The sequence below is a fragment of the Marmota monax genome, unplaced genomic scaffold, assembly GCF_021218885.2.
Source record: "Marmota monax isolate L192 unplaced genomic scaffold, Marmota_monax_Labrador192_F-V1.1 WCK01_AAM20220418_F8-fsc00002, whole genome shotgun sequence".
Classification (NCBI taxonomy): domain Eukaryota; kingdom Metazoa; phylum Chordata; class Mammalia; order Rodentia; family Sciuridae; genus Marmota; species Marmota monax.
The window spans coordinates 6,131,056-6,148,584 of record NW_026693571.1 but is presented as its reverse complement, the minus strand read 5'-3'; the positions used below and the strand labels follow the sequence as shown (position 1 = coordinate 6,148,584).

General features: G+C 38.3%; 1 protein-coding gene across 8 annotated transcripts in view; it reads left to right on the top strand.

Annotated features, from left to right (window-relative positions):
* The window catches only part of Alpk1 (alpha kinase 1), a 151,192-nt gene that overhangs the window by 78,196 nt on the left and 55,467 nt on the right, over window positions 1-17,529 (top strand). The window lies entirely within an intron of this gene.

Below are 17,529 nucleotides of genomic sequence, written 5' to 3'. Positions count from 1 at the left end.
TAAAATCTGAAAGAGAATAATAAATGTAATAGTAACTATTTATTAATATTATGTTATCTATTCTGTTTGTCTCTGCCATATTTTGAATCCCATACCTAAATATAAAATCAGGTCCATATGAATATGGATTAGTTTATATCCCTTCCCTGGATTCCATTTTATTTGTTCCCTTAGCTTCTCATGTTTAAGGCTGTTTCGGAAGCATCAGGTCAAAGTCATTGACATGCTTATCCTCAACTCATCTATCAGAAATGAATTGAGTGGATACCTCTACTCCAGATAGGAGAGAACTTCAGGAACAGCATAGGAATCCTGGTTAGGGCTAAGAATTCAGGCTTAGATTAGGTTCTGGGGATTTTTTTTTTTTTTTTTTTTTTTTTTTGGTGGTGGTGATACTGGGAATACTAGGGCCTCATTAATTATTTTGTTTTATTTTTATTAAAATTTTTTTTCCTGGGTGGTACTGTAGATTGAACCCAGGGGCACTCTACTACTGAGCTACATTGCCCAGTCCTTTTTCAAAATTTTATTTTGACACAGGGCCTCACGCAGTGGCCGAGACCATCCTCAAACTTGAGATCCTCCTGCCTCAGCCTCTGGAGTAGCTGGGATTATGGGCATGTGCCACCATACCCAGCCCATTTTCCTTTTTAGTGACATTGTTTTTGTGCCTACATTCTTTTAGGAGGTTGTCAAGGAATCCTACTGGCTTATAGGTATTTTTTTCATCACATAAAATTTCCTTTGTTTGGAGATCAGGCATTAGAACAATGACAACATCCTAAAATTTTTACTCTCTCAGTTTACATGGGATTGTGTTTTGGGATCATCCCAAAAATAAATGTATAGAAATTGTCCTTAACTGTTAAAGCAAAAATCTAGGAAAGACCCCTTGATCTATGGACATTCAGCAGCACATTTAGGGACTTACCAGAAATAGTGAAACCTCCACTTCTCTCATACCCCCGACAAAACTAAGCAAACAGGTTAAGCAGACTGGGGATGGCAAGCCCAGGAAAGTGAGTACTTGGAAAGAATGCAGTGTTGAGCCAGGAGTTTTAAATAAATGTGGTTGATATTAGTAGAGAAGTGGAATGAAATAAGTATAATTTTTTTAATCACTATTGAGTCTGCAAAGTGTTTGCATGTGCATAATCTCATTTAATTTCTCAAGATAGCCTTATGGTGGTTATCACCGTTATTATCTTCATTTTACAAAGGAGGCAACTAAGGTGCAGAAAGACAAATTTGTCCAAGGGAATGGAGGAGTATATGGGAGAGCTTTGACTTTTAGCCTCCTCTTTTTTCCAATCCCAGTTTTCCATCAGGAAGCCCTGAGATGTGTTCAAGCAGACTGTCCAGGAGACCTCCTCTAGAAGGAGTCTGTCCAACAAGACAGCCACTAGTTGCATGTGGCTCTTGAGTACTTCATAGTGCTAGGCGATATATGATTAAATGGAAAGCAAAAAGTTTCCCCCTTTTTCCCCCTGCAATACAACAGCATTAGAATATAAACTACCAATGAAGAGGAATTAAAATTCAAAGCCTAGAGGGAAGAGAAATGCAGTGTTTACAGAGTATTTTCCATGAGACATTAGAGTGGATACTCACCCATCATTTATAGTTTTATTGACTTTTTATTAATTCCTATGAAGACAGCCACATGTGGCCAGGGCCACCATTCTATTGGACAGTGCATCTCTACTTCAATGCTTTTTACAGCGAGACCTCCCAAGCACAGTGTCAGAATCCCACGGGAACTTGGAAATTCCATATCAAAAATCCTCTACACAATCAAAAATCCTGGGAGTGGAAACTCAGCACTTAGCATTAGACAAGGGCTCCAGATGATTATGAAGGCTGAAGTTTGAGAACTGCTGCCCTGAAGAAAAAAATAGAGGGGAGAATGAGAGAGAAAGGCAGATCCTTAATGGAGAGGTGAGGACCAAAGGGACAAGGTAAAAACAAAAGGAGAATCCCAAGTGAACACTGAGACCAGCCAGGAAAGACATCTCTTCTCCATCAATTCTGGGAGTTGTTGCTTAAACGGGAGCTGCTCTGGAAGAGCCTGCCATAGCTTCCCTTGCTAAGGGAGTCCTTGTATGATTAGGCTGGTGGCACAGGAAATGCTACAAGCCTTCCTGGGAAAGTGAGAGCAGAGTGGCTGTGCTGGAAGCAGCCCCTGCTTTGACCATTGGGCGAGAAAGTTTCTCTGACTTGGAACATAGGGTGAAGCATCTTTGGGATGTAGCACATCACTGTTACCAGGCTTTTACTTCTCTGGTTTCATCCTGCGATCACCAGTTTCGCCTCCCTGTTTCCAAAGTGGGTAGCAATATTAGTTGAAAAATTGAAGCTGATGTTTTTAGACTCTTGAGTCTCGGTGCATCTGGGGATTAATGTGAGCTGGGAGATGAGCTGTTCAAGGTTGTTGAACTGTTTTTACAGCACATTCATCACTCTCTCACTATTCCTCTATGTATTTCACAACTATGGAAACAGAGGCACCGAGAATTGAAGAAGTTTGTGTCCGGTTCACAAGGTCACTCAGTGGCAGCTCTAAGAATCAGTCCATTAGGCCTCCTTTAGTCCCTAAGGTATTTAATCTGGGAGCTTTTTGAACTCTGAGCATCATTTTCTTTAGCTTACCCAGCAAGCTATAAATTAGGAACCACACCTCCTAAGATTTTAGGGCACTTTCCTATTGTGCCAGACCCCAAGTGCACAATTGCTAAACCACTCTGTTTGTAAATACAGAGAACTATAGCGCCCTGTGGGCCAGGCTCTCTCCAACTCTCACTGCTTTTAATATCTTAGCTTGTTAAAAAATAGCTTGAATAAATTCCATGGCTTGTTTTTGTCCCAGTACACCATCAGTTTCAACCTCACAACTTAATGAAGCTGAATGGCCACGTTTTAATAATGGACAAGTTGTGAGTTTCCACTCTGACATACGTAATAGTCAAAGGCCCATGAGTTGGTCTTTTCAGTCCTTATTTTTTTCTTATAGTTTGTTTATGACTTTGTGTTTTGTTTTGTTTTTAACCTTGACATGGAATCTTTCCCATAAAAATCCCCCTCCTTTAAAAAAATTAATATTACACTTCGAGGATAAAATACTGTGTCATTCAGTTAATTCCACAAATAACAGTAACATAAAATACGTAAGAAAAAGGTAAATCAGAACTCTTTTCCACAGTTACCGAACTGGTGAATTTCATGGTCATTTATAATGTTCTCGCTCAGCCTGAACTTTATCAAGAAAAAAAAATTTTATGTGTTTTGTGCTTTGGCTTTCTTCTCAACACCCCTCCCCAGACCCTCCCCCGCCCCCACACCAGGCTCCCTCCCTCCTCCCCCACCCTCCAATCTTTTTCCCTTTGGTGTGTGGCCACAGACAGAAATTTATGGCAGGGGTCAACCTCCTTTACACTGCACACAAAGCTTGCTGACTTGAGAGAGTTTGTCCCCCTCTCCCAGAAAAAACACCTGCAGTACGCTCCCCAAGAAACCTGGAGAGATGGGAGATTAATGTGGCTGTAATAGCCGGGCAGCGTTCTGGGTATTATGCCCTCTCCCCAGGTAGATGGGTCTTTTCCGAGATGATACCAATTATTTATTGCTGAAACATCTGTTGATAACTGCAGCTGCCCTTGTAAAACAAAGCATATCGCAGGGTCATAGGCTATGGGGACCTAAAATCCTGCCTCATGCTAGCTTCAGTCTATTCAGCAACACCCCCGAGTCCGTGGGTTACCATCCTCTCTAATGTCTCATCGTGCCATGGAAAATACTTTGTAAACACGGCACTGCCCTTCCCTATAGGCTTTGAAGTATTATTTCATCTTCATCGGTAATTTATATTCCAGTGCCATTGTACTGTGGGAAAAAGAGGGGGAACCTTTTTGTTTTCCATTTAATTGTATATCGCCTGACACTTTGACCTGTATTATTAGTATTAGTCAGAAAAAGGATTTTCTCCCTCTCTTATTTAAAAATAAAATTTCAAGGGAAAGTAAGCACTCCTTCAGCTCTTTTCACTCAAAACAATGTTTATACTCTGAGAGGGAAAGATGAAAAGCAGGAGCAACTTTTTTCAAGTGCCGGAGAAGGGCATTTCAGTTTTTGAAAGAGAACAGTAAGGCCCTTATAAATATCATTCAGTAAAACCTTTGATGGATTTTTCAAAAAGTACTGAAGGCAGTTAGCATGGTTTCTAAGCCAGGCTTTGGGCTGCAGCCGTGCAAGGCTAACTAGTAAAGCCCATCCTACCTCCGAGGTGCCAGGGAAGGAGGGCACCAGTCTCCAGGTGGATGAAGAGGAAGTCTCCACCTCTAGGATGTTTTGCAATAACTTTCACTCTTCTGAAAGGAACAGTTCCTTTCACAATCAAAAGGAAATCTGAAAACAAAGCTTTTAAAAGGGCAAGAAAAGGCGCATTTGGGTTTCTATGTATATAGCAATTGGGAGCAGAATTGTTTGATAGACCTCAATTTTGAAATTCCTTCACAGAGTTGGGGGTCCTGAGGCTGGCAGGGGACTGGTGTTTCTCCCCAACCTGTTTCTTGGAGGAAGAGGCCTGCTCTAAGGCAGCCCTGAATTTCCTATGGCGCCTCCTCAAGGAAAAACAGAGGAATTAATGTTTATGATCTGACACAAAAGCTCATCTGAGGTGAGAGGAAGCAGGATCAGAATGAGGGTACTTTTTTCCACCGCCTTTTCTATTTCTGGAAATAAGTAATCTGCTGGCCTATGTGCCACAAATATTCTTAAAAAGTTTTTTTTTTTTGCTACCTAGAAGGGATTTGAATAGAGAATTCCCCTCCACATACACACAAATTAATATGTTTAGTTATTTTCTTTTGCTATTTGGAGTGGAAAGCCTTTGTGGATAAATACATTTTGATAAGTTCAGCTTTCAGAATATTTTTCTAAGGTGCTTCTTTAGATAACCTTGGTCCCTCCGACTTGATATTTTTATTTTAAACTACTTAAGATATAAAGGGGCAAGTTTAAAGCATATATAAGTGTGAATAAATATATGAGTTGGCCCATTGTAAGACTGCAGGAAAATGCTTCCCAAATGTCTAGTGTGACTAATTTGGGAGCTGAGAAGATGGAGGAAGACCTTCAGCAAAAGAACAGAAGTATGAACTTATTAGAAAATGAATGTGGATGACATGAGTGCCCATGACAAGAATGTTGTAAGCTTCTGAAAGAAAATTGATATGGTGAAAGAAGCTTATGTAACCCTGATCCTTACTTAAGCCATTTTCTGCCCCCAAAATAAGTCATGCTAGGTAAACCACTGCTTGACTCTACTTCTGAATACTGATAAAGAAAATATTGCCAATGGAAAAAAAAAAAAGAAAATGAAATGTCAAACTGAAGAAAGATGGTTACATGGTTGTGAGGACTAGGTAAGAATGTAAGACATTATCAATGGGATCTAAAATCCTGCCTCATGAATAAAATACTTCCCATGAATAAGCTCTTGATTAAAAGATGTTCTTAAAACCAATGTACCTCATTTATCCCTGGTGCCAGTCTTCATATTAGTAATAGAGGATTCAAAAGCAGTAGCAGGTGCCGTTTGGATTATGATTTCATTCAGTAACTGATTTTCTCAAATGTGTTTCTCATTTTCAACTGAGTGACTTGGGGCTATAATAGGGGATATAAACCATATATTTATTTATCCATTCAGAAAGATTTCATTAAGTGCCACAATGTGCCAGGCGTTTGATATAGAGTAATGAGATAAATGTAAGAAATGGAAGATACAGGTCATGTTATGGAAAAAAATCTACAAAAATGAAGAGAGTGGGCAACCCTTGCCCAAACCTGCTTATTAAAATAGTTATTCCCAGCATTTGTTCAACAGAGGGTTAATTATCCCTAAATGCCATTTTATCTGGGCTGATGGACACCCAGCAAAAGCCAATATTTCCAGTATTACTCACACAAATGTAGCCATGAGACTAAGTTTATCAGAATAAAATGTGAGGGGAAGTCACATGTGCAACTTATAAGTTACTCACTCTATAGAAGATTGCTTGCCCTACATTTTAGCTGTGTCCCGCTTTCTAAGAATGGGAATGAGGATGTGGAGGTAATACATTTTCAACCACATAGACAAGACTTAGGGAATGTTAGAGCAGTACAAAGAACGAAACCAGAATTTAAATGATTTCATGAGCTGGGCATTATGACAAACACCTGTAATTCCAACAGCTCAGGCAGGAGGCTAAGGCAGAAAGATCTCAAGTTCGAGGTCAGTGTCAGCAACTTAGTGAAGCCTTAAGCAACTTAATGATACCCTTCCTCAAAACAGAAAATATAAAGGACTGAGAATGTAGTTCAGTGGGAAAGTGCCCCAGTATCCCTCCCCCAATAAAAAATAAAATAGTTGTTTCCATTTATTGACTATATAATATGTGAAAGGCACTCCATACATGTTCTAACTCTTAAAATGCTATTATTCCCTTTATATCTAAAAAGAAAAAATAAAAAGTTCAAAAAAGTATTGTTATTATTCCCTGTTCACAGTTAAGAAAATTAATGTTCAGAGAAGTTAAATAACTTGTTCCAGGTCATGACTTGAACTTTCCACCTCTCTAAGGACATCTCTGTTCTTCCCTCTAAGGGACACACCTGTAGGGCCATGCTGGCTTTTAAAACATTGAGACATCAGAGATTGGGATAGAGGGTACAGGAGGAGGAGCAGGTGTATTCCTGCTTGATTTCTCCTCTTGGACGTCTCACAGACACCTCAAACTCATGGTCATCTTCTGCCCTCTTTACAGACATGGTCTTCCAGGGTCCATTGAGAGGAACCACCACCATCCACTAGCACAAACTAGAAACTTCAGAGTCACCTCCCCTCCCTTGCCTACCTTATCCACACCATCACAAGTTGGGTTGGCTACACTTTCTAAGTATCTCTCTCTCCAGTTCACCTCCACTACCATCACTATCTGTCTGTTTTGTGTTGCTAAAATAGAATGCCTGAGTATTTAGAAACAACAGAGGCTTATTTGGCTAATGGTTCTGGAGACTGGAAAGTCCAAGAACATGGTGCTAGCATCTCATGAGGGTCTTCAAGCTGTGTAATCTCTTGGCAGAAGGTGGAAAAGTAAGAGAGGCTGAGAGCAAGAGAGGGTCAAACTGGCTTTCATAACAAATCTACTCTCATGATAACTGACCTACACCCAAAATCATGACATTAATCCATTCATGAGGGCAAAGTCCTCATAACTGATCACCTATTATTAGGCCCCACCAGCCCCCCACACTGTTGTACTGGGGATAAAGTACAACACATGATCTTTAGGGGACACATTCAAGCCACAGTATTATCCCTGTCCTCATGCTGTTATATTCACCTGGCCTCCTGTAATTGCTTCCTGAGTAGTCTCCCAGGTCCATGTTACTTAACTCTTCCACATCCTTTCTCCAGGCAGAAAGTGGTTTGTGCAATCTAAAAAACATAGTCATGTAACCCCAGTATGCCTAGAAATGCTAAGTATGTAATGAGGCTCACAGCCCTGCCAGATTCAGTCCATCCTTCTGCTGTGCCTGCCCTGCCCTCTCTAGCCACATGTGTCTTTCAGTTCACATTCTAACCATGACACTTCCATGCACATAGCTTTTCTCCATTCCTAAGACACACTCCCCTCCCCTCTTTGATTAATTTCTCTGTATCTTTCATCTCTCAGCTTAGGTTTCCATTCTTCAGAGACTCCTTTTCTGACCTATGTGACTACATGAAGTCACATCATATGGTTTACTTTGGTGTAGCTTTGTGGAACTTTTCCAAGTTCCACAAGTTCCTTTCCAAGTTCCTTCCCAATTTTTAAAGTTCTTTTGTGGAATTTTTCCAAATTCCAGTTTGCATTTGTATGTGGTTCTTTATTTATTCCTGTCTCTTTCCCCCCATTAACTGTAAGATCCATGAAGACAGGGGCTTGGTCTGTGCTTACCTGTATGTCCCTCATACCTAAAATAATAAATCTTCAATTAACACTCTTAAATGAAATAACAAATATGGTATTTGATATGCATGCATAATGGCATAGAAATGAGGCTGTCCTGGGTGTGGCCCACACAGACACCTGGCTGGGCAGTGGCCAAGGTAATAGTGGCCACACAGCTCTCAAAAAAGGCATTTAAATAAATGCCTTAAATTATTCCTGATAAACAAAATAATAACGGAAGAAAACAAATTTATTTGTTGTGTGCACATTATGAGTTGATCTTGGGAGATTCTGTGTTTGTGGAGTACACTGAACTGATTAGGAGAGAATGGCCACATGAGAACACATGGAAATGTTGGGCTTGAGAAGAGAGAGGAAACATATGTAGAAGGTGTTACAGAAAAACAGCTCGAGGAATATGATCATTAGAGGGAGGAACTAGGTTGTGTTATTGTTGCCACGTAGCCTCTGCTGCCCTGTGATCTGCATGCCTTCTTCTCAAAGAGATACACCTTCCCACACTGTTATCAGGCTTGGCCACATGACCTGTGTCAGCAAATGAAATGTGATTAAAAATGACATCCATCACTACCAGGCAGGAGATTTATAAGCCATTGTGTGGTTCAGCACTGGAAACTTTTTCTTTCACTTCATGAACAAGATAGGGATTGTTCCCTCTGTCTGGATCCTGGAAAGGGCAAGACACGTACAGCAGTCTCAAGATTGTAGCAATGTTGCAGCCAAAATGAAATACGGACGACCATGAAAAATTTTTGTCATTAAAGCCAATAAAATTTGGGGTTATCACAGTTTCACCCATTGTTATAGCTCATGATGTGTAACCACCTGGTTACCCAAATCAAGATGTAGAAGTTGTCTTTGACTCCGTCTTCTCCCAACCCCTCATATCTCATTTAATTGCCAAGTGCTACTAATTTTCCTCTTAAAATTTCTCAGATGTATTTTCTTTTTCTCAATCATAGCTATACTGGTTCAGACCACATCATCTTTTCCCTAGATTTTATCTAATTCCTCTCTTTCTCTCTCTCTCTCTCTCTCTCTCTCTCTCTCTCTCTCTCTCTCTCTCTTTATGGTCAGATGCCCTGTATTAGTAATGTTATTCTGCTGAAAAAACAGAAAAATAAAAACTCCCAAACCTTAGGGGCTTAGAGCATCTGAGGTCAGTGTGGAGGCTGTGCTTTGTCACTCTCTCTCTCAGAGATTCCAAATTGAAGGAACACATGCCATCTAGAATATCACTGGTTGCTGTCAGAGGGAGGGAGCAGAAAGGAAGCACTGCACACTGGATCATAAGACACTTCCATACAGGTGTGACCACTGATCAAGAGAAGGCACATGGTCACACTTTTCTCTCCCCAAAATACAATCCTACCATGTACCCAGAAGAAGAAGACCAGGAAATATGTTGGCAGACAATGCTCATGAGCATGATGGCCTGCCAACTTTTCTCCACAATACAACCAATGCATCAAATAGCAACTTGACATTTCCCCCCCCCCCCGCACCAAATTCAGAAGGGGGATGTCAAGTAATATTTTTTAAAAAGCAAAGTAAAAAATCATATAGATCTTACAAAAGCTCCTACCACTAATCCTGAACAAGAAAAATCTTCTAAACAAATTTGAGTGAACATTTTTATTAAGATGATGGGATTACTAGTTACTTCTTTGATTCTTCACAATAAACAACTGTTACCATTACAATAAGGGAAAGGGAGATAAGAAATGGGAAAGAGAAAACTGCTAAAGAGTTGTCTGTAAATCTAGACAGGGTCAAATGTTCGAAAACAAACTCACCACTTCTTTAAGTAAAAATACTGAAGTTACCTTAACAATGGAGAAGCTAAAGTCATTAATTGATTCAGGCTATATTCATCTTTACACCAAGTAAAGTAAGGATTTTGCGTGCAGTGTTCTTTTTTCTGATTCTTTATTCTTCCCATTTGGTAACTTACTATAGGTTAAGTCTCATTATCTCCCATTATCTTTTCAGAGATCATTTTAGCATGCATGTGTGCACACCTATACCCACATGTAAGTGTATATAGAATTGGTGCAGGACACAAATCATTTCTCTATCAAATGATAGAACTTCAAAACTGGAGAGGAATTAAGAGAATCTCTTTTTCAAGTCCATTGTTGGATACGTGGGGAAACTGAAATCTAGAAAGAATAAGAAGTGGCTCACCTGGTCATGAAGCCAGTTGGTAGAAATGACAGAATAACGACACTCAGGTTTCTTAATCCTAAATTTGGTGTTTCCTCCCTGAATCTTGACAATCCCATGATTAAGTGAGTCTTTATGCAGAGCTGTTGTAGGACCGGGCAGCCTTCCCTTTGTTGGACTCCTGTTCTCTCTGCTGCCTCATAACCCACCCCTCTGCCCCTTCTGTTAATATAATTTGACTTTATTCAAGGCAGAATTAATTAAAACAGAAGTTTTAGAATTTCTAATCATCAACATTTAAAACTTTCATTTCTTCTACTGAATATTGTAGTTCTTGTTTTAAACAGAAGTCAGATGAAAGGTTCAGCTTTTTAAAAAATAAATTTCATTTAATAAATGAAAAGTAGGTGCCAAGAGAATGGAGCCTCGGGAGGATAAATATTAGCCCCAAGGCTATGTACTTTCAGACTTTAAGATAAGAGTATGATTAAAATCACCAAGGATTTAAACCCTGCTCTAAAACTCTGCCAAAAACTGTCCTTTTAATACGGTACTTTCAAGTTTCAATGGAAGATAAATTAAAATGGTGGCTTGTCCTTAAAATTCTACCAACAAAACTCTGGTTGCCCCAGCATCAGGCATGCGAGTTATCCCTTTGATGAGGGCTAACCCTATGGCATGAATTTCATGTCTCCCCATAATGAGGTCTGAAGGCTGAGCCAAGTCCTGGAGGAGTTGATTTGACTAAGACCTGTGGGCAGAGCAACTAGCAGAAAATGAACAAGTTGAAGTGTCGGGAAGACAAAAGAAAGCCATGACCTTCAGAAAATATGTAATCCTAAGGATGCTTGCCAGCAAGGAAGAATAATGTCACCCTCGAAATTTTATGTATTAACAAATAAGGAGCTTAAACATATCTATCTGACACTGTTTATATTGGGTTGAACCATATGGAAATGTTACCTGTGGATGTCAGCAAACATCCAATACTGACAATTTCATGATTCCATCTGACAGATTCTTCACAACATAATCTGAATGACAACCCTGCAAAATAGAATTCATTATGCCCATTTTGTAGAGGAGGTGATTGGCTCCAAAAGCTTAACAGAGGTTCCCGAGGTACGTCACAGAGTGTAGTTAAGCTGGGACCCAACCTCAGCTCTTCCCTCAGGCCTCCCCCACCCCTGTCTCCTGCTATCCTTTTAACACTCATTTACACCTTCACCTGCCTGCCTCATAAAACAGATTGGCCTCACTCACAAGGGTAGAAACTGAGTATTTTTAAACTCAGCCTGGTCTTGAACTCCTGAGCTCAAGAGAGCTTCCCACCTCTGCCTCCTGAATGCTGAGATTATAGACTTGCACCAGCACATTCAGCTTCCACTAGGAATAACTTTTATGCAAAAGTTATACTATATATATTTACACTATATATACATACATACATATACATATATACACATATATGCTCACATATATATAGTTTGCTACTTTTCTATTTTATTATATGCATGTACTGTACATTGTTATTTAGAGTTCTATAGAATCAAAAATTTAAAATAATGACATGAAGATTAAATGAATATTTTAAAATAATTTTAAAGGATGCACTACTGGCATGAGAACCTTTTTGTTTGCATCAACATTGTGATTGAATATGTTTAATTGTTTTTAAAATCTTGACTTAGTACTTTGAATATGAATATTTCAATATATACTTTTATTTTTTTGTATCAGGGATTGAACCCAGGGGCACTTAATCACTGAGCCACATCCCCATTCCTTTTTATATTTCATTTAGAGACAAGGTCTCTCTGAGTTGTTTAGGGCCTTACTAAATTTCTGAGGCTGGTTTTAAACTTGAGATCCTCCTACTTCAGTCTCCTGAGCCACTGGGATTGTAGGTATGCACCACTGTGCCTGGCTTTGTTTTTAAAGGCTTTGTGACTGAAAAAAAACATAATAATGTGCCAAAGATATGTAGATCTAAATAGAAATGGTCAGCTCTTTTTACTCATTATTCTATTTATATTTCAACCTATCCACTATCCATAATTATGAAAAATTCATTTGTTGAAATGCAGCTAGTTAGTCTACACATTGGTTAACACCTATAATCTCAGCTACTCAGGAGGATGGAAAGTTTGAGGTCATCCTGGGCAACTTAGATAAACCCTGTCTCAGAAAAAATTTTTAAAAAGGATTGACAGTGTGGCTCAAGGGTAGAGTGCTTGTGCAATGTACCGGGTTTAATCCCTAACATGGTGGGGGAGGGCAGGGGGAAAGAAGGAAGAAAAGAAGGAAGGAAGGAAGGAAGGAAGGAAGGAAGGAAGGAAGGAAGGAAGGGAGGGAGGGAGGGAGGGAAGGAAGGAAGGAAATTTTCACCTTCCCTAATGAAAAACTGCATGTTCTGCAAGTTAATAGAGGATACTATTTTTTTTAAAGGGGTATCAAAAATCCATTCGAACCATTTGGAAGATTTTTAAACAAGTTTCAAATTCCCCATTTGCAATTTTTTCTTTCTATGCAATACATTATTTTTAGTGTCAAAAATCACAATGATGCAAACACTTTCAGTCCTCATTATTTGAAAGATATTTTCCAAAATATCTGTTGGGTAGCACATTGTTGTCAGTTACTTGTCATCACTGAAAAGACTGGCAGATTTGGAGTACTTGTCTTTTTAACAAAGAAAAATGTCTAACTCCCTACATTTGACCAGTTTTGAAAGGTCTTTGTCTTGATTTTTGTTGTTTTTATTCCTCTCATTATGAATTATTCTAAAGCATCTATAATTTGTGGGAATATAATCTGTAAATCTATTTAACCAGTTACTACAAACTATAATACACTACACTGAAAACAGTCTAATAAGAGTTCTCAAGTCAGTGCCTCCAAGATGAGACACCCTCCTGTGCCATGGATACCATCACACAGCCAGATACTGGTGTCAATACACTTTCTAAAATGTTAGCAAAGCTTAATTTCTTTCTCACTTGTAAATTTCAGTTGAAACTTTTTGATTTTCTTTCCATTTTGAGATCTCAAGAGACCCTCAATCCACTCAAAATATGATTGTTATAATGTATTGAACAGCTAGTAAAGTAATCTTCTCAGTAATGCTAGTAATCTTCTCAGTAATGGTGTTAGTATTTTTTCTCATTTTGTAGATGAGAACACTGTGATCTAAAAGTTAAGTAACTTGCTAAAAAAATTATGTAGTGCTTCTTTGTAGCCAAAACCCCTTTTCTTTTTACTTTCCCACAATTATATCTGTGTGTAACTGATTGGACTGGCTTCTTCATGAAAGTGGACTCATTGAATTGCCTTCTTTTTCATATATATGGACAATCTGTCACATTTTGAAAGTATTATCAGCTCAGTTCTGGGACTTTTTATATTTATTCACCATGTAAAAGCAAGAGAGGTTCATGACTATTGAAAACCTCCTATTGCATGAGGCAAGAATTACTTCTGGTCTTGGACATAAAACTGAGATCTCTGGGCCTTCTGGACTCATTGCCAGGTGGAATTGTAAAAGGGCTTAAAGGGTCAGATTCCCAATTTTTTCTCTCAATAGCTCTCCCATTTTTTTACCCAGGAACTGTGACAATTATCCTTCCCTCTTTGTATAAAGTTAGACCTTTAGCTAATAGGTTTAAAGTGCATACAATTTAGGTCTGTTTATGACTAATGACTTATGTCAAAGATTTCCAGTACTGGCCAGTGGGCTGATTGAATCAGAATTACCTACGATGTATGTGTGCTAGCAGGAGGGAAGAGGAGGCAACTTGTAAAAATATATATTCTCAAGTCTTACCACGTCTAGAAACTCTGATTTAGTAGACCTTTACTGAGATCCAAGAATCTGTATTAAAGAAATTTCGCTATTGATTCTAATATATAACCTGTAACCTGTTTAAGATAGCACTACTTTATTCTCCCCTTTAATCTCTTGTCATTAAAAATTCACAAATGAATCATGCTATAAACAAATTATTGAATCTTTTTATTTATGAATCTTATATTGAGCCTTTCCACCAAATGAAACATTTTGGGACTTAAGTAGCCATTCCATAAGGAGATACTTCCTAGTTTAGTAGTTCTAAGATTATTTTTAATTTGAGGTTTTATTAATTGATTAAAAGCACGTATTTCCTTCATTCATTGATTAAAAGCACGTATTTCCTCTGTGCTCATGTGAATGTGATTCTAAAGTGAGAAGTCAGTTCCATGTGTTTCTCTAAGTATGCCTGAATGTTAAAATGACAAGAGTCACAATTCAGCCTTTGCTATCCTTTCAGTGACAATTACTACTTTAAGAACAAATAAAGATCCTTAGAGAAAATAGGGAAGAAACAGTTCTGTTGTATTTTATATCTGCCACCATCCCAGTGTGTGCTTTTCATACCCATGACAATCTGGATAAATTTAAGGCAGTATAGATAGAGATTGAGTAAGTCGCCTTGGAAATTAGACTATTAGAATTCAAATCCTAATGCTGCCCATTTGGCTTCCATTTTCCTATCCATTAAGGAGAGTAGTAACATTATTTATCTTATAGATTGTTTGGAGAGTTAAATGAGTCGGAGTTCACAAGGAATGTTTAGAACAATGCCTGGCACTCACAGAGTGGTGACTATTATTACTGCATGAGTAATTGACAAAAGAACGTGGTTTAGAGCCAGGTAGGATTGTTCTAGTCCTGAAGTAAGACAGACAGAAGTTGAGATCAAATAGAATAACTAAGCCTCTAACAGAATATTGCTATCAATAGCCAAAAATGACTGATATAATCTTAAAATTATTGATTAACATGTTTAGGCAATCTTTCAAATGATGAAAACAGCATTCCAAATAGTATATCTGTGAATTTGACTGTTCAAATTATGAGTTTCTTCCTCAGTACCAGAGAAAGAGAGAGAGAGAGAGAGAAAGAGAGAGAGAGAGAGAGAGAGGATTACTCATCACTAACATATCTATGGCAGAACCCCAGATAGCAAAATTCTGATTGCTATCAGATTGTCACTTCCTCTATGGTGATTACATTGACAGTCCCATTTGGTGGTAATCCAGTGCTCTGGGTTGTTTCCTGGAATGCCTCTGGGGAAAATACCGAGATCCTACTCTTGACCCTGACAGTACCCACTTGTTATTACAGGAATACTATTCATGTAGGGTGGATTTAGATCCCCCCAAAATAGAAAGACTGTCATCTTACCATCAGTTACAAAGGTCTTCTGATTACATATTAGATTTAAAAAAAAAAAAGGATTTTAGCCTTTCAATCTGATTTGGTACTCTTTGAAAGGAAGGTCATCGTCCCAGGAGTCCAAATGGTTGGGTATGTACTACATCATTCTCATCAGAAAACTTCTTATCTGGGGAGCTATATTTTTGGAACAATAGCCAATAGGTTGATTCAGATTAAAATCTAAAACCTGAGATCCACATATTAGCTTCCTATTTCCAACTCTGACACTAGTGTATTTTATAATTTCTATATTCTTCTCAATTCATTTAAGCAGGAACTTTTGTCTTCAAAATGTTTACAGATTAAATAATATCACATATGTCTTGATTATTAATTTATATCCAGTGTCTTTCAGATACATCCAGAAGATACTAATATTTTGTCAAATGAATGAATTCTCATTAAGTCATAGGCCTAGCATCAGTGGCTACATTGTAAAGTTTCAAGGGCAAAGTTTTCCCCCACCAATGGAATATATTGCAACAGTGAGTTCTCTCTCATTTTTGAGATTAGAGCTCATGGCTCCAAGTGAGTTAGTTCTGCCCTCAGCAATGTGTTATATGAACTAACACAGATCTTTGATTTTGTTTTCTGTTTGGTAGTTACGTTCAATGAAGAGACCCTCAAAGATATAGTTTTCCTGTGGATTTATAGGCATATTCATAGTTAGAAGAATTCTCTAAATTTTCTTTGTATAATGCATATAATCATGAAATTGCCATGAATAATAAGTACAAAAAGTCTGTACTTTTAAAGCAAGCTATCTTGGAAAAACAAAATCATTTCTGTCTTCCTTATTGTCTGTTTTGATCTTCTTTAATTACTTGGTGTTTTACTGCCTGAGTTGGGGGACTTTGGTCCATCAGTATTTTCACTTATGCTTCATATAATGGAGAAATCATGATCTAAGACTAAAGTATCACTGGGACAGCTATACGTACATGTGTGAAAATAAGTGAATCAGCAAAACAACTAGAGAGCCATGAACTAATTCATTTTTTCACAACTACTTGCAACTTAAAACCTTATCTTCAAGGCATTGAGGTCCAGTGGTGAACAAGTCAGAGTGCCTGGGTGTTGAAACAATGTAAATGAAAAGCTTCCTGTGGAAAGACAGGAAATGAACAGATGGAACACACACACACACACACACACACGAGTATACTGTATAATACTGTATATTATATGTATTATATATACATATATAATTTTAATAATATTTTATATGATGTTAATGATATATAATTAAATATTGGAGAGCATTAAGTGCTATGAAGAGAAAAATAAGCGGAGTCACAGGATAGCGAATGCTTGTAGGTGTTATTTGGAGGAATGGTTACAGAAAGCTTCTTCTAATGGGTAATTGGACCCCGGATTTGAATGGAGAAGCCATGACAATAGCAGGGAAGGAGCACTGCAGATGGAGGAACAGCACAAGGACCATACTTCAAGGACACATGCTTGACTTGCTGGAGGCTGAGCAAGGAGGCTGGGGAAGTATAAGAAACCATGAGAATGGGAAGAAATAGGTCAGTGAAACAGTCAGAGGCAATATCATGTAAGATCTGGTTGGCCATAAAAATAGATTTAAATTCCATTTTTAAATGTGATGGGAAGCCATGTTAAAGTGGAGAGCAGGAATCAACAATATTTAATTTACATTTTAAGGGGATCACTCTGGGTGCTGTGAGAGGAATCGACCAGAGGAAGAGTGACACCAGAGGCAAGGGCAGGGATTCTAGTTAGGAGGCTGTGGCTCATACTCGCGCAAGATCATAGTGGCTTGGACTGAAGTTGTTGCTCTGGGAATGAAAAATGGTCAGCTCTTGGACATATTTTGAAAGTTTTGCTATGGTTTGAATGTAGAGTATGAGAGTACAAGAGGCACAAACGTGGATTTAAAAAAATCTAAATTTTGTCTTAAATGAGTATATAACATGTCATTACTGAGCTAGAAAAGCAAGTATGGGGGATAATATAAAGAATTCTACTTTAGGGCTGAGGTTGCGGCTCAACGGTAGATCGCTCACCTAGCATGTGAGAGGCACTGGGTTCGATCCTCAGCACCACATATAAACAAATAAAACAAAAGTATTATGTCCATCTACA